Below are 18,455 nucleotides of genomic sequence, written 5' to 3' on the forward strand. Positions count from 1 at the left end.
TTACAGAGGTGCAGTTCTCCAGGAATCCTGCAGATGGCACGAGATGATGGGAAGCGCCTGAGTCTATGACAAAAGCCAGCACAGCATCCTGTTGACAACTCTTGACTGCAGCCATAGAGGCTGCCAAATGTTTACGTTCAGTGTCTCTGCCAGCTGTCTTCGGCTTGCCTTTCCCACGCTTTGAAGAAGAGCCCTTTATCTGGTTGCTACGGGTGACGGCCTTCGGCTGTTCCTGTGCCTCCACTGGACATTCTCTCACCAGATGGGAGGGGGAGCCACAGCGATAACAGCGACGAGACGTAGCAACAGCTCTCACAGCTCCCTCTCCAGCCATTCCTTTGTTCCCAGCACCCCCACCTTTGGGTGCACAGCCTGGGTCTGCACGCTTCCCAGCACTCTGGTTGTAGGCCTCAACATCACACGGCCCCTCGGAGACAAAGCAGCTACTCCCAGCTGTAACTTCAGGAACATGGCCAGCAGCCCCCTCTGGGCTCTTGGCTTCCTCCCTGCTCTCGGCTTTCTCCCGGCCCTGGGCTCCTGCTGAGCTTTCACACAGACTCCTCAGCACCTGCCAGGCGGCCTGAGCCGACGCACTGCCCTCCAGGTGGGGCAACAGCAAAGCGTCCAGGCTTGCTCTCAACATGCAGAGCTCTAATTGCATTCTCTGCTCTCTATCTTCCAGCAAAGCAGCCTCCAGGTCTGCTCCGCCATCTTCAGCAGCAACTGGCATGGGTGGGGCCGGCTCCTTCTGGGCTATACTCCAGAGCCCTGTGGCCAAAAACCACCCCCTGACTCTTCTAACCCAGATATCCCAGGACTGGGTTGTGAGCTTTTCAAACGGGACATCATAAAAGTCCTGGAGCTCAGCCATCTCCTCCCCCAGTGCTCCCATTGGGGCTTTGAAGTACTCACGCGTACCAGCCAGCTCCGAGGATAGGCCTCCGGCGTCCCTTTGCAGCACACAGCTTGCAGCCAGCTTCCCTGCTTTTCTCCCAGGCAAAGCCTCAAAGCAGGTCTTTTTCCTTCCAGCAGCAAAACAGCAGCTTCTCAGGTTTCTCAGCCTTTTTAAGCACACAGCACTTCAAAGCAGGCTTCCTCTAATTGCACTAACTGTCTCCCATAACCTGTTGAGCAGATTGATTTATTGCTCAGATAAGCCTGACGTCCGGCACGCTTCCCACCGCGCAGCTCTTCCTGGCCAGGCCTCTGCATTCCAAAGTCCACATTCCGATTCTCTGAGCAAAGCAGAGATCTGCAGCGGCAAGAGAAAGACTGCAAAAAACTCCAGAGCATTCTTCAGTGTGCTTAAATAAAGTCCACTCAGGATCTTAGCAGCTAAAAGCAGTTTTATTTACAGCAGACTATCCATTATCTATCACAGCGAACAGCATCGTGAAAACACGTCCTCTCTCCTCAAAAGCAAAAGTAGAGAGAACAAAGGCTCGAGGCTCTCGGAAATGACGCAGAAGTTCCCCCCTCCCCACAGTAGGCAGGGCGTACACTCTGAGCTGTTTAACCCTGTAAGCTCAGGTTCTCCTCACAAAAGCCCCCTCCCACTGCTGTTGCTTGGCCCCTGCCCTCCCCCAGTGGCCCCCCTCCACGCCCCACAGATGAAGTCAGGCCCAAGGAAGGAAGTTTGCATTGGCAGCTTTTGCCGAGTTTTCAAGAGCAGTGTGCATAGAGCAGGCACATTTTCAGGCAGGTGGGCGACAGCTTAAGAGGGATGTGCTTATCACTGCACCTTCACACCCGTCTCTCTCATCCTCCTACCCCTTGTTCTTTGGCTCAGCTGCTTGAGGCACCTTGGATCATGGTTTCCATGTCAGCTGAGCCCTATTTTCACCTGGGAAGGCCAAACAGATTAAGCCCCAATCCCTCCAGCTGGTGTTTAGAGAGGAACACAACAGAGTGGCTTTGAAGTGAAGGTTTGTTTAGGGAACATCAGAAAGTAAGAAGAAGAATCGCTTGTCAGATATGGTTTATTTATCTTGCATAGCCTTTACCAGCCTGATGCTCATCTGCAAAGCATAAGGCCGGCAAGGTCGGACCCTGTTCATCCAGGCAGATGGCCAGATGAAGCTTATGAAGGTAGGAAGAGCCATTAGCTGGATCAGGCCAATGTGCTATCTAGTCCTGTTCTCACAGTGGCTGACTAGATGCTTGTGGGAAACCAGCAAGCAGGATCCTTGCACAAGAGCAGATCTCCCCTCCTGTGGTTTCCTGCATCTGGTATTCAGAAGCGTCGCTGCCTCTGACCATGGAGGCAGAGCGCAGTAATTGTGGCTCGTCTCCTCCTCCTCCATGGATTTGTCCAAATCACTTCCAAAGCAAGCATCTGCAAAGATTTCAAGACCTCCAGTCTTCTGACTAGTGAACCTCAGCCTGTAGTGCAAAGTCCCCTTCAAATAGCAGGCTATGCGCTTCAGAGCTTTCCAATCCTGAACAGTAGGATTGTTGGCATGTCTGCTGTGCAGGTTAGTGCTTACAGCTATGTCAGGTCTTGAACATCTAGCAATGAAATTCAACTTGCCTAGAATGCATCTGTACAGTGTGGTGTCAGAAAATGCTTCAGCAGTACTATCTACCTGGTAACCTGTCACCATCGGTGTGTCTGCTGGGTTTGCATCAACCAAATTCAGCCTGGTCAATACATCAGCAATTTTCTGTGTCTGGTGTACCAGAAAATTACCTGTTTGGTCCTTCTTCACCTGCAAAGAAAGAGAGTTGGATACCTCACCAAGATCCTTCATGTCAAAGTGCTCCTTCAGCTGAGCTAAGGTGCTTTCGTACAAAGCCTGATTCTTAATAATAATAATAATAATAATAATAATAATAATAATAAATTTTATTTATATCCCGCCCTCCCCAGCCGAAGCCGGGCTCAGGGCGGCTAACAACAATAAAACAGTACAAAAGTGCAGCACAAACAACACTCTAAAATCATTCATTATAAAATTAATTAATTCAAGCCACTGGCAACCATTGGGCCAGAGCTCCGCGAAAATTGCCGAGGGAGGGAATCAGGCTGTGCCCTGGCCAAAGGCCTGGTGGAACAGCTCTGTCTTGCAGGCCCTGCGGAAAGATGTCAAGTCCCACAGGGCCCTGGTCTCTTGTGACAGAGTGTTCCACCAGATCGGAGCCACGGCTGAAAAAGCCCTGGCTCTAGTTGAGGCCAGCCTAACTTCTCTGTGGCCTGGGACCTTCAAGATGTTTTTATTTGAAGACCGTAAGTTTCTCTGTGGGGCATTCCAGGAGAGGCGGTCCCGTAGGTACGAGGGTCCTAGGCCGTATAGGGCTTTAAAGGTTAAAACCAGCACCTTAAACCTGCTCCTGTACTCCACCGGGAGCCAGTGCAGCTGGTATAGCACCGGGTGAATGTGATCTCGCAGCGAAGACCCCGTAAGGAGTCTCGCTGCAGCATTCTGCCCCCGCTGGAGTTTCTGGGTCAGTCTCAAGGGCAGCCCCACGTAGAGCGAGTTACAATAATCCAGTCTGGAGGTGACCGTCGCGTGGATCACAGTGGCTAGGTCAGGGCGAGAGAGGTAAGGAGCCAACTGCTTAGCTTGGCGGAGATGGAAAAATGCCGCCTTTGTTGTAGCTGCAATCTGCGCCTCCGTGGAAAGGGAGGTGTCGAAGATTACACCCAAACTTTTAACGGACGGTGCTGGCACTAATTGCGCCCCTGCAAGAGATGGGAGTTGCCCCCCCCCAATCCCATATTGTCCCATCCCAGCCACAGGACCTCTGTCTTCGAAGGATTTAGCTTCAACCGGCTCCCACGTAACCATCCAGTCACAGCTTCCAAACATCTGGTCAGTGTGTCTGGGGCCGAGTCAGGATGGCCATCCATCAACAGATAGAGTTGGGTGTCATCAGCATACTGATGGCAACCCAGCCCAAAACTCCGGACAAGCTGGGCGAGGGGGCGCATAAAAATGTTAAAAAGCATCGGGGAGAGTATCGCACCCTGAGGTACTCCACACACCAAGGAGTGGGGCGATGACAATTCCCCCCCAAGCGCCACCCTCTGTCCCCGACCAGAGAGAAACGAGCGCAGCCATTGAAGGACTGTGCCCTGGATCCCCACGTCGGCAAGGCAGTGGTCCAGAAGTCTGTGATCGACCATGTCGAAAGCTGCTGACAGATCTAGAAGAATCAGCAGCCCCGACCCATCTCGATCCAGCTGTCTACGAAGATCATCTGTTAGGGCAACCAGAGCCGTCTCGGTCCCATGACCAGCGCGGAAGCTGGACTGGAATGGATCCAGAGCCTTCTTCCAAAACAAAAGAAGATTATCAACAAAACATAAACAATACAGTTTGTTTTGCCCCTCCTCCTTGACAAACACACATGGATCAGCTTTGCCTTGGTGAAAACCTAGAGAAAGCAATGTCTCGGTGAGTTTTGTGTTCCAACACCTGGCATTCTGCTTGAGACCATATAGGGATTTCCGTAGTTTACAGACCATTCCCTTCTGTACCTGCAGTCCATCAGGTGGAAGCATATACAGTTCCTCCCCAAAACCCCGTACAAAAAAGCTGTGTTCACATCGTGATGAGAAACGTGCAGTTTCTCTTCTGCAGCAATCTTGAGCATTAGCCTAATGCTCTCATACTTGACGGTGGGTGAGTAGGTCTCGTGGTAATCCTGTCCTGGTACCTGTGAAAAACCTCTGGCAACCAATCTGGCTTTGTGTCTGACAACCTTGCCATTCTGGTCTGTCTTGGCCTTTTGCTGCCAACCAGCCTCATTCCTGGGACTACTGGCACTAGGTTTGGTTCCTATCCAAGGAATCAACTTCAGCCTTCATGGCATTAAGCCATGGTTCAGCATCTTTAGAGGTTAACACCTGAACCTCTTTGAAGCTTGCAGGTTCCCGGTCCTGGAGGTTCTGCTGAATATGATCAGAAGGGACCAGATGGTTAAAGGTATACAGGTCGGAATTAAACATTATAAATTGAGAGCATTTGCAGATGACTTAGTATTGACGTTACAGGAGCCAGAATCTAGTACAAAAAGGGTTTTAGAACTGATTCAAGAATTTGGTCAAGTGGCAGGATTTAAATTGAACAAATCAAAAACCAAGGTTTTAGAGAAAAATTTAACACCGTTTGAAAGAGAGAGGTTTCAGAATGAGACAGGGTTAACAGTGGTCAAGAAAGTTAAATACCTGGGGATTAACATGACAGCAAAAAATGGGAATTTATTTAAAGATAATTATGAAAAATGTTGGTCAGAAGTGAAAAAAGATTTAGAAATTTGGTCAAATTTGAAGCTTTCACTGCTAGGCCGTATTGCTGCGATAAAGATGAATGTATTGCCTAGAATGTTGTTCTTGTTTCAAACTTTGCAGATCGTGGACAAAATGGATTGTTTCAAGAGGTGGCAGAAAGATATCTCTAAATTTGTCTGGCAGAGCAAGAAGCCTAGAATAAAATTTAAAATACTAACAGATGCAAAGGAAAGAGGTGGATTTGCCCTGCCAGACCTTAAACTTTATTATGAATCAGCAGCCTTTTGCTGGTTGAAAGAATGGCTACTTCTTGAAAACACTGACATTTTGGACTTGGAAGGTTTCAATAATGTATTTGGATGGCATGCATATCTATGGTATGATAAGGTCAAAGCACATAAAGCATTTAAAAACCACATTGTCAGGAAAGCGCTATTCAATGTTTGGTTAAGATATAAGGATTTGTTAGAAAACAAAACCCCAAGGTGGCTGTCACCAATGGAAGCGAAAGCCTTGAAAAAGGTCAATATGGAGGTCAAATGGCCGAAATATTGGGAAATTTTGGAACAAGACGGAGATAGACTGAAATTGCAGAGTTTTGAAAAACTAAAAAACAAAGTGCGAGACTGGCTTCATTATTATCAGATAATGGAGGCATTTAAATTGGACAGGAAAATTGGCTTCCAGGTGGAAAGATCCAAATTAGAAACAGAATTGTTAGAACCCAAAACTAAGAATTTGTCAAGAATGTATAACTTGCTGCTGAAATGGAATACTCAAGATGAAACGGTAAAATCGGCTATGATTAAATGGGCACAAGACGTTGGACATAACATTATGTTTGCTGACTGGGAACAGTTGTGGACCACAGGTATGAAATTTACGGCATGTAATGCCTTAAGAGAGAATATTATGAAAATGATATACAGGTGGTACATAACCCCAGTCAAGCTTGCGAAAATTTATCACTTGCCCGATAACAAATGTTGGAAATGTAAAGAAACTGAAGGTACATTTTTTCACCTTTGGTGGACGTGCCCAAAGATTAAGGCTTTCTGGGAAAAGATATATAATGAATTAAAAAAGGTATTTAAGTATACCTTTCCCAAGAAACCAGAGGCCTTTCTCCTGGGCATAGTGGGCCAAATGGTGTTAAAAAAGGATAGAACTTTCTTTATGTATGCAACAACAGCAGCAAGAATACTCATTGCAAAGTATTGGAAGACACAAGAACTTCCCACACTGGAGGAATGGCAGATGAAACTTATGGACTATATGGAATTGGCGGAAATGACTGGCAGAATCCGTGACCAGGGAGAAGAGTCGATGGAGGAAGACTGGAAGAAATTCAAATACTATCTTCAGAAATACTGCAAAATTAAAGAATGTTAGAGTGATGTTGGATTGAAAATAAGTGGTTTCCAGCTGTACAGGTTAAAGTTAAGGATAGATTAAGATTAAAGATCAAGATTAAAGATGTTTAAAGAAATGGAAATTTGATAATAAAAGGGAAAAATTTAAAGGTATATGACATTAAGAACAAGGATTAGGTTTTTTTAAAAAAGTTGAAGTTATATATTTTAACACTTTATTAAATTAAAGATTGGGTTTAAAAAGTGGAAAAGAAACTGCTGGACAAATAATGTGGATTGGAATAGAAAAGAGGGAGGTATGAGGAAGTCCAGAAAATAAGTAATTTAAAATGGGGAATGAAAAAGAGAGTTTGTTTTTAATTGTTATGTTTTGTGTTTTTATTGTTAAATTTTGTATTGTTTTTTTTTTTGTGTGTGTTGTTTTTCTTTTTTCTTTGTTTAAAACCTTAATAAAAAATTATTATTTTTTTTTAAAAAAGAAGCTTGCAGGTTCCCACACCTTCTCTGAGCTACCAAGAACCGCAGTTGCTGTCTTAGCAAACTCATCAGCAAATCTGTTTGGAGGTTTGCCTTTTGTGGCCCTTTCAGATCTGCGTACTAGACGCAAGTCTTCTGCACTCATCTCCTCTTTCTTAGGAGAAAAGTGGCCAATGGTGAACACAGTGGTTCTTCCAGTTCAGTGTCAGACGCATCAGATGGTCTGACTGAGGCCTTTGTGCTCTTGTAGTCTGCTGTGTCATCACTGTCGCTGACATCAGCAGCAGCGCCGCCCACTGAGCTGGAATCCGAACTCTGATCATCATCCTCAGCTTCCTCTTCTTCCTCAGCCTCTTCATCCTCTTGTGAGTGACTCTGGAAAATTCCCACATCCCCCCCCCCCACTTAGGATTGTACTCAACACTCTTTGTGAACCTAACGGACTGAGAGTCAGTCATGAATACCCTGTATGCACCTTTTTTGTACCCCATGAACAAACCATGTGCCCCACACTTCCCAAGCTTGCTGCCCTGTGGGGTGTGGACCCACATGTCAGAACCAAAGATTCTCATGTGCTTAACATAAGGTTTCTTACCAAACATCTTCTCATAGGGAGTACAACCAATAGGTGATGACAGTCTCCTGTTGTACGAATAAACGAAAGTTTTCAAAGACTCAGCCCAATATTTCTCAGGGAGACTGGCATCATGTAACAAGGTTTTTAGGCCTTGCAGCAAATTTTGGCCTGTCCTCTTGCAAAGTCCATTCTCCCATGGAGATCTGGGACTTGAGAGGTCATGCTGGATTCCCTTCGCAGTCAGGAAAGCTTCAAACTGCTGAAAAGTGAATTCACCCCCTCGATCAGAAAATAAACAGCCAATGCGTTTATTGTGAGCATTCTCCAACCAAGCACAGAACACCTTGAACCTAGGAAACGCTTCTGACTTCTGCTGGAGCATAAACACATGAATGTACCTGGAAAAAGAATCAATTAAAACCATGAAGTACCTTGTTCCACCCAAAGAGGGCGCAAGTGGACCAACCAGGTCTGCGTGGACTAGCTGATAGGGTTTGGAAGCCTGTCGGCTAGACACTTTGCCTTTGGGAGCAACCTTCACTTTGTTTTCATGAATAATTTTTTATTAACCGACCAATCACATCAAATCAAACCAAATTACATAAATTCCAAATTACACAGCCGAATTTTAAATTTTTGTTGGGGGTACCCATATTTCAAGTTCCGAAGGGATCCAATCAACTTCTTGCTTCTTACTGCTGTTTTAATGTCCACAAATCTAACCTTATGATGTTCACAGTACTATCCAGTTCTTTCTTATTATTTTTCCACATCTCTTGTTGTTATTTTCATATATTTTTCCTTTCTCTTTGTGACCTCTGATAGTCTCCGCAAGCTGGTTAGAACAGTTTGTAATCCTGTGTGGATATTATTTTTTTTATCCAGTAGCCATATCCAGACGTTTTCCATATAACATCACTTCCATACATCAAAACAGTCTTAGCGTCATTAATCTTCACCAATCTGCCTCCTTTCTCAAAACCTCTGAGATTCACTAGGAATGCAGTCTGAAAACAAGTCTGTTCTTCCTTCCAGCTATAAATCCTTTGGCAAGATGGCGACTCCGAATTAATTGCTGCGCCATTCCCAAAAGCTCTTATTGCTTCTCGGTCTCCATAAAGCATACTTTTGGTTAAAGTTTATCTCCACACAGACCTTAATCATCCTGCTTGGGTCAGTTCAACCGACGGTTCTAATGAGGAGGGGTTCTTGTAAATCACATAGAACGAAAGTAAAAAAGGTCCCGTCCCCCCCATTCAGCCCCGTTGTCAACATACCCCGCCTTTGGTGTATCTTCATCGTAAAATATTCCTGTTTCTCCAGCCCATCATCTTCTTTCGCAGAGGTCACTTAAATTAGCAGACTTCACTCCCCTTCTTCACTTGAAATATGTGCATTTGCTTCTTTTGTAATTAATTATTCCAAATTGCTGCAACTAGTGCGCGATCAGAGACAGCGTCCAGGAGAGCCAAGGTCCACATGGGGGCATTCTGCCTAGGGCCCTCACCCCCTTCTTTCGAATTAGGGGGTGATTTATGGGCACAGCAGGCAAGGGCAGTGTTCCCCATTTCCTTGGGGCAACAAGGGAGGCTGCCTACTCCCATAACAGCCTCTTAATTACCCTGTGTGGGTCGGAGAGATGGTATTGTCGGCCATCTTCCAATGCGCCCCCTAGTGGCCCCCCACCTTCACTTTGTTTTCTGCACAAGAGACACATTTCATGTGAAACTTACAGGGCTTTATGGTCAAACCCTGAACCATCCCAGGCATCTTGGCCAGCACCTGCCATGCCATGTGAGAACAAATCTTCTGTGCTGTTCGTGAATACAACCTGAATGAAGAACTTTGTTAGTTTGTGCAACACAACAAGATTCAACATTAGACACATCAACAGCTTTGTCATCATAAGTTATCAAGAACAAGCCATCTACAAACTTAGCATGCAAAACGTCCTCTTTGCCCTTCTTAATAACGCAGATGCCCTTCTTGAAGGAAATCTCAAAGTCTTGCTGAGTCAGCTGTGGGATGCTGAGCAAATTGTCTGCAGAATGTGGAACAAAAAGTACTTTGCTGATGGTGGTGTGCAGACTTGCCAGTTTCACTGTCCCAACTCCTGCAATTCTCAAAGTCTTACCATCAGCCTGTTGGATTCCCCAACCTGAGGTGTAAAGGAAATAAACAGGTGTCAACTTCCACAGATGTGCCTCGTGGCTCCAGAATTGACAATAAAATGGCTTTTGGCCTTTGGAGCAGCAGTGCTAGCAAACAAAGTCTTGTTTTGCACAGGCCTGGGTTTCTCACCCCCTCCCTGCTTCCGGCCATCTGCAAGCTTTTTCTTTTATTTCCCTTTAGCCTTTGGACAAAGATGCTGCAAGTGGCCTTCATTTCCACAGTGCCAGCACTTCACAGCTGCCAACACCTTGGCTCCCCCTGGAGGCTGGAATGCTGTCCCACACTGCTCCCCCCTGAAGCACACAAGCTGGTTCCGCTGCGTTCCTCCTATCATATTCATTTTGGAGGGTCTCCAAATCCTTTGAAGCAGTGAGCTCCTGCGCAGGTAAAGTTGCCAGCTGGCTTGCCACAGCGTGGTAACTATTGTCTAGGGAATCCAGGATAAGGATTGCAAACAGAGACTCAGGCATATTAAAACCTCTCTGAGTCAATTCCTGTCTGAGATGCTGCAAATGCAAAACGTGGGCTCTAAGGTCTTCCCCTGGTGACAAACATTTCTTGTGCAGTTTTCTGAAGTAAAGCAACACAGACCCAGCCTCTTGTCGGAGATGACAGGCCTGAAGCCCTTCCCACATCTCACGCGAGCTGGCCTTGCCAGTCAGGGTGATTAACTCTTCAGGGTCGACTGAGAGCAAAATTACTCCCATGGCTTTTGAATACTGTGCCACCCATGCATCTGTCAGAGGCGCTGGGGGGTCCTCATAATCAGCAGAGTGAATAACTTCTCACAACGGAAGTGGTGGACAGAGACATGTGTAAGCATATCTACAGGCGTTTATTCAGCATAGTTCAGGAACAAAGGAAAAAACATGTCTGCTTCCCTTCATGTCCAAGCAAAACAGCAGTACAGCAAAAGCAATATACAATGGAAGTTCCCAGCAGACTGTGCTGGAAGTAAACAGACATGTGACATACTACAACTCCACATATCTGTTCCTCTTAAGGCGGAATGGAACATCAATATCCTAACATAATGGAGCCTGTGCTGATTCAGAAATGAAGTAGTATAACCATAGAGGATAGCCATAGCCCCAAACCTTTGCACCCCCTCCAGCATTTTCTCTGATGAAAATAGGGACATCTTCTTCTACATCAGGAAGTTTCTCCCGCTGCACGCGTAGACATCATTTGCGCATCAACATGGGTCACCTTGAGCCAATTACAACCTCTCCGCTGAACCTACCTTGCAGGATTGTTGTAAGGAAAAATGTGCGAGGGCAGGGATCATTTATAACACTTTCCACAGATTAATAGAATGAAATAAATTTTAGCCTATAAGCTCCCTTGAGGGGAAAAGATGTTGTTGTTGATGATGATGATAATGGTAAAGGAAACGGAGAATTATCCAGAACATACCAGCAAATAAATCCTGTTGAACTCAGTGGGACTTAGTTCTGAGTAAAAATGCTTAGGATTGCAGTCTAAGTCTTTACCCAGTTACCTGAGAGTAAGTTCCACTGCATACAGTGGGACTTTCTTCTGAATAGGCAGGGTCAGGCTCCATCTACAATAAAGGAATCAACACTCCACACGTTTCCTAACAAATGGCTGGCTGCTGAAGCATTGCAGTTAAAGAATTCAAAGTGGATTTCTTACATTTTCTGTCAAAATTATAGGAAGTGCTTCGTATTCCAGCTTCACCATTTCCTTCATTTGGTGCAGTTATTTTATTTTCAGTATAATTAGCATCCACCCGCCCTCCCACACCACTTTTAATTGTTCTCTGAGACGTGAAGGGGAGGAAAAAGGAAAAGTGGGACATTCCAGGATCAATTCAGAAACTGGGACAGCTTCTATAATTCCAGGACAGTCCCTGGAAAATTGGGACATTTGGAGGGTGCAAAGAGATTCATGTATAACTGCCCTGCCCAGATACCACCATGAGCGCAAAATGTCATGAATGCACAATAGAAAGGATGCGTGGAGGGGGCCCATGTGTTCTGCTGAGAAGCAAAGAAAAATGGGCTCTTAGGCAGTCTCCTGAGACTGGTCAACTGGATAAGGCCCCCAAGTCCCACCCCAAGCCTTGGGCCCAACAGCTTAAGAACCCCTCAGTTGCCCCAGGGCAGGTTGTATGCAGAAGGAAAGTTGGCAGTTCACCGTCCTTCCCTGCTTGCCTCCTCAGGGCTTCCTGTGTTTATTGTTGGTGTGACCCTGACCACGTCGTTCAACAAGTACGTGGCAGAGAACCACTACTGGCTGAACGCGCAGACGGATATCATCTGGGCTTTTGTGGGGCATGTCCTCTTCATCCTGACAGTAAGTGTGTCAGGAAAGGGGGGGGGCTCCTCCTTTCATTGGCAGAGTTTGCAATGCAAAAGGTTCTTGCTACCATGTGTGGCAGGATTGGGTGCATGTGAACAAATGTTGGGATTCAGTGGTTTTCAAACTCAGCGCCTTCACAAGACAAAGAAGAACTCTGCAGACCACAGGGTGCGTTTACTTTCCATTTGTGTGGGAGATAACTCTGATTTACACAACAATATACTGGGGTGGGTGTTTCCGTGTTCCCTGAGAGGAGGATTCTGGGAAATCTCCCCCCTCCACAACTGCCACCTCTTAAAGCCGCTGACTGCTGTTTCAGGTCCAGTCCCTGACCCTCTCGCCTCTCTCCTTTGCGCTTTTCCGAGTAGTGATTTTGCTGATTAATCCTGCCGTCCAGTCAGCGCTCCCTGCGTAGCTCTGCTGGGACTGACCTGGGCAGAATATACAGAGTCGCAGCGGTCCTGCCATCCGTGTGAGATAGAGGGATAAATCAGTCCAGAGACAATTTGTTGCTATCTCTAAAAGCATTTATTTACAAGCCATAAATCCATCGGAACTCTCCGGCATTTCTCCAGTGCTTAGAGCACACACAGCCTCTCTGTAGCGTCTCTCAGTCTAAAGTGAAAGTAACTCTCACAGATAAAGACGGACAAAGCCTGTGACGTATGGCCCTGCGTCAGGCCCCTCCCCAGATACAGGACACCAAGGAGTTTTAACCCTATAAACTCCAAACTCCACACCCCCTCTTGTCCTGCATCTGGGGGAAATAAGCAACAATGCTCACCCCAAACACAGACCTTCACTAAACTCTCCATGCTTCTGGAAGGTTAGCGGTTTTAACCCTATAAACTCCAAACTCCACAGTGATGGTGACAGTCTCCAGTGCACGGCGACGGTCAAGGATGCTGACCCCCAACAGCAGCTTGGAAAAACAGATTGGCATCCAGATCCGGTGAATCCCGGGAGGCCCCTGGGGCTGCCCCCTGCCCCCTCCAGAGAAGGGCACCAGAGAAGCAAAAGGACATATATCTGAATGCCATTTGCTAGGGAGAAGAAGTGTGAGAGCCAGTGGTGATGTAGTGCTTGGAGGGTCAGACTAGGACCGGGGAGGCCAGGGTTCGAATCCACACTTGGCCAAGAAGCTCACTGGGTGTCCTTGGAAGCCAGTCACTGCCTCTCAGCCTAGCCTACCTCGCAGGGTTGTGAGGAGGGGAGAATCATGTACACAACCTCGAGCAACTTCGAGGAAAAGGTGGGCTATAAATACTTTAAACAATAAAATAGAATCAGAGGCCACATTCCCACCATAGATTTAAAGTGTTGCAATACCACTTTGAACAGTCATGCCGTCCCCAAAGAGCTGTGGGAGCTGTAGTTTACTTAGGGTGCCAAGAATTGCCAGGAAACACCCTGTTTCTCTCACAGAGCTATAGTTCCCAGAGTTCCCTGAGAAAGAGGAATTGATTGTCTTTTTTAAAGGTTTTTTTTTTTAATAAGATTTGCACATGGGACGATTGAAACATCATACTCACACACATCATAAAAACAGTAATAACGTCAAGAGGAATAAAAATACAAGATAATACAGCTTTAAAAGGATGAATGATGTAAAATATATTCCATAGTTGATATTTATTCAAAATATATCAAGCATTCATAAACCTTGACAGATGAAATAATATTTAGTAGGAATGTGCCAGCCATGAGATTGTTTGGTCATATATATTTATATGGGAGGGATTGATTGTTAAACTGCTCTGGAAATTGCAGCTCTGGATGGGGAATAAGTGCCTCCTAAATAACTCCCTTAGCAAACTACTGCTACTGCTGCTTGAATTTGTACACTGCCCTTCACCTGAAGGTCACAGGGTGGTTCACAACATCAACTGCACCTCCCAGGATTCTCTGGGGAAGCCACAATGGTTTAAACTGGTATCCTAGTGAGGCATCTGATCAAGGCCTGTATTTTAAAATGAGCTTAAAAATATATTTGCAAATGTTTGTATGTTTCATGCCAGGCAGAAACCAGCTGGCTAGGTACTCTGGCAGCTGTTTATCTTCCTGCTCTGCTGGACAAGGGCCCCCCTGATTTATAGCAGGAGACGAGTTTCTCAAAGTTGTAAAAGGGAATTACAGGCTGGGAGCAAAGGTTATACTGACCCTACATATTACAGAATACAATCAAGCTGCAAAAACACTAATTAAGAGTTGGTAAATAGTAAGATTTATTGTTTAACAGAAAATAATACTATGTGCCTTCCATCAGACTCTAGTCATATTTTCCTAAGGTTAAAGGGCAAGAGCTAATGGGAAAAGCAGCTGGCTGGGAAAGCAGGGTGTAAACTGAAGAGGTTTCTTTTGAAGCTGTTTTCTACTGAGTTCCTTTTTTACTTTGAAAAGGCCTTTTCTTCTAAAAAGCTATCTATGTTATGTATGAGGTTTTGTTGGCTTAAATGTAATTATGCAAAGGATTTAGAAAGTAAGAAATGTTAGATTCTTATGTTAGATTCTTATTTCATTGATGGTGTGTGAGAATGTGAACCCAAGATCTCTGTTTAGACAGAATTTACCATGAGCCATCTGTTTTAGCCATTTGTTTTGGAATAAAGGGGCAACAGGGGCCAAAGGTGATCTGGTAATTAAGGTGCCTTGTCGAGGCAAATGTAAGATATATGGCTACTTGTCTGCCATTTATGGATAGAAGGAAATATAGCTCTTTGTCTCCCATAAAAGGTAATAGGAAATGGGTGTATCTTTTATGATTGGTTCTAGCAAACAGCCAATAGGAATTTCAACCAGGCTGATTGGACAGAGGCAGCCAAAGGAGGAGCAAGGGGGCTGGGCTGAGGAAATATAAGTGCTGGCCATCAGGGCTGGAGTGGGCAGAGCTTTGGTAACCATATACCACTGTGCCTATCATTTATTTGTCTGACAAATAAATTATTATTTTAATTTCTCTATTGCTGCGTTGAATATTTCATTCCAGCTAAGCGTTAACCACAAGCAGGGTGCTACACTAGTGCTTTAGTGTGAACATGGCCATAGAAGTCAATTGTAGAATTGTAGAGTTGGAAGGGATCCTGAGGATCATCCATTCCAACCCCCTGCAAGGCAGGAATGTGCAATAGCAGCTGGGATTAGTAGAGAGGAGGACAAGGAGATGAAGCCAGAGTGAATGACAGGCAGGGTCACCCCCTGGCCAGTTATAAGTAAGAAGACAGGCTGAGGTTGGTGGGGCCCATTTGCCCCAATAGACCAGCTTGCACAGCTTGAAGCCATTGGTTTGAGTCCTACCCTTTGGAGCTGGAGAAAACAAGCTTGCTCCCTCTTCCACCCGACAGCCCTTAAGATATTTGAAGATGGCTATCATATCTCCATCAATATGCCAGCAAGTTTGGAAAACTCAGCAGTGGCCAGAGGTTTGGAGAAGATCAGTCTGCGTCCCAATCCCAAAGAAGGGCAGTGCCAAAGAATGCTCCAACTACTGCACAATTGCACTCATTTCACATGCTAGCAAGGTTATGCTTAAAATTCTACAAAGAAGGCTCAAGCAGTATGTGGACCAAGAACTCCCAGAAGTGCAAGCTGGATTTCGAAGGGGCAGAGGAACCAGAGACCAAATTGCAAACATGCGCTGGATTATGGAGAAAGCTAGAGAGTTCCAGGAAAACATCTACTTCTGCTTCATTAACTATGCAAAAGCCTTTGACTGTGTCAACCACAGCAAACTATGGCAAGTTCTTAAAGAAATGGGAGTGCCTGATCACCTCATCTGTCTCCTGAGAAATCTCTATGTGGGACAAGAAGCTACAGTTAGAACTGGATATGGAACAACTAATTGGTACAAAATTGGGAAAGGTGTACGACAAGGCTGTATATTGTCTCCCTGCTTATTTAACTTATATGCAGAATTCATCATGCGAAAGGCTGGGCTGGATGAATCCCAAGCCGGAATTAAGATTGCCGGAAGAAATATCAACAACCTCAGATATGCAGGTGACACAACCTTGATGGCAGAAAGTGAGAAGGAATTAAAGAACCTTTTAATGAGGGTGAAAGAGGAGGGCGCAAAATATGGTCTGAAGCTCAACATCAAAAAAGCTAAGATCATGGCCACTGGTCCCATCAACTCCTGGCAAATAGAAGGGGAAGAAATGGAGGCAGTGAGAGGTTTTACTTTCTTGGGCTCCATGATCACTGCAGATGGTGACAGCAGTCACAAAATTAAAAGACGCCTGCTTCTTGGGAGAAAAGCAATGACAAACCTAGACAGCATCTTAAAAAGCAGAGACATCAGCTTGCCAACAAAGGTCTGTATAGTTAAAGCGATGGCTTTCGCAGTAGTGATGTATGGAAGTGAGAGTTGGGCCATAAAGAAGGCTGGTCGCCGAAGAATGGATGCTTTTGAATTCTGGTGCTGGAGGAGACTCTTGAGAGTCCCATGGACTGCAAGAAGATCAAACCTATCCATTTTTAAGGAAATCAGCCCTGAGTGCTCACTGGAAGGACAGATCGTGAAGCTGAGGCTCCAATACTTTGGCCACCACATGAGAAGAGAAGACTCCCTGGAAAAGACCCTGATGTTGGGAAAGATGGAGGGCACAAGGAGAAGGGGACAACAGAGTATGAGATGGTTGGACAGTGTTCTCGAAGCTACCAGCATGAGTTTGACCAAACTGCGGGAGGCAGTGGAAGACAGGAGTGCCTGGCGTGCTCTGGTCCATGGGGTCACGAAGAGTCGGACACGACTAAACGACTAAACAACAACAACAAGTCCACTGAGAGTTCTGAGAGTTGTCAAGAGACCCCTATTCCTCTCACAAAGCTACAATTACCAGAGTGGTTCACCCCCTCTTCCCATTAATTAAAACACAAGCCACTTTTTATTAATGGAAATGTTTATTTGATAATGATAATAGAATATTTATTTATTTAAATGCTCATATTCCTCAATCTCATGCCAAAGTGCCACAAGGCTGGGAGCGAGGGATCAGATTCCACTTCCTCTGGAAGAGAGTTCCAAGGTTTTGGAGCCAGCACTGGGAAGGCCCTGTCATGCCTTGTTCAGCAAGGAAACTGTGCCTCTGAAGCAGGTCTTCATCACTGGGATGGTTTCCAGGGGAGAAGGGTACTTCTGGTATCCCCAGTTGTTGGATCAGCCTGAATTTGTGGTCAGAGTGTCAGACTGGGGCCTAGAGAGACACCGGTTCAACTCCCCCCTTGACCACAAAGTGCTCTGGGTGACTTTGGGCCAGTTGCTCTCTTTTGACCTTGTCTACCTTGCAGGGCTGTGGAAAGAATTAATCTTCTTCTTATTAAAATTTATATGCCATCCTGCACCTGAAGATCACAGGGAAGTTTACAACATGAAAATACAACATGAAAACACAAATTACATAGCATAATAGCAAAACAACACCACCCCTCCCCCACTATCACACTTAAAAGCCGTAGATGGCTTAATCAGCCAAAGCCCTAGTTGAAGAGGAATGTTTTTGCCTGGCTCCATGAAATGGGCGAGGTACTAACTTTGTAAACCACCTTCCACAACCTTCCATTTGCATGTCTGCTGTTTCCCCCTCAGATCTTGAAGAAAACACAGTCAAAACCTGTCCCACAGCTCATAGCTCAGGTTAATGCATGAGCGAATGCGACAGTGGTGAGTCTAAAGCATTGGCTTCAGCCCTTCAACCCTGAGGGCTTCCACCTGTGGTCCAGCATCACTGTGTTGCTGGCCAGGCCTCATGGGCCCTGGAGCCTTTTCTCAGTGCCCCCAAGTGTTTCCTTGGTGAGTCTGTGGGGAAGTTGATTTCTAGGAGAATTTGGGGTAGTACAGGTTGCAGGGGGTTGGACTTGAAGATCCATGTGGTCCCTTCCAGCTTCACAGTTCTGTAATTTCTGTAAGAAGCTGCCAGACCCCTAAGCCATCTAGCTGAGCAGGATGATTTCTGGCAGGGGCCATTCGTAGCTCTACCTGGAGCTGCCGATGGGGAGTGGGATTGAATCTGGAACCTTCCTGACTCAAAGCCAATGCTCTTCCACTGAGCCACAGCTCTGGGGACACGTGACAAGTGTCTAGCCTTGTCTCAGGAGACCCACGGTGGGCAAAGCTTCTTAAAGTCTGGTTGTGGGGCACAGACATCTATTGGCACATCTTCTCATCTCAGCTCTCCACATTGCCCCTCTGTCCCCGCCCCCCCACTCCCGGATTTATGGCTTCCCTACACACTTTCCCCTAAAGTGCCTTCAGCTTGTGCCCTGCTCCCAACCCAAAGTTCCCATATAACAGATTTTGGAA

Source organism: Podarcis pityusensis, assembly GCF_964106645.2.
Source record: "Podarcis pityusensis genome assembly, chromosome: W".
Lineage (NCBI taxonomy): Eukaryota > Metazoa > Chordata > Lepidosauria > Squamata > Lacertidae > Podarcis > Podarcis pityusensis.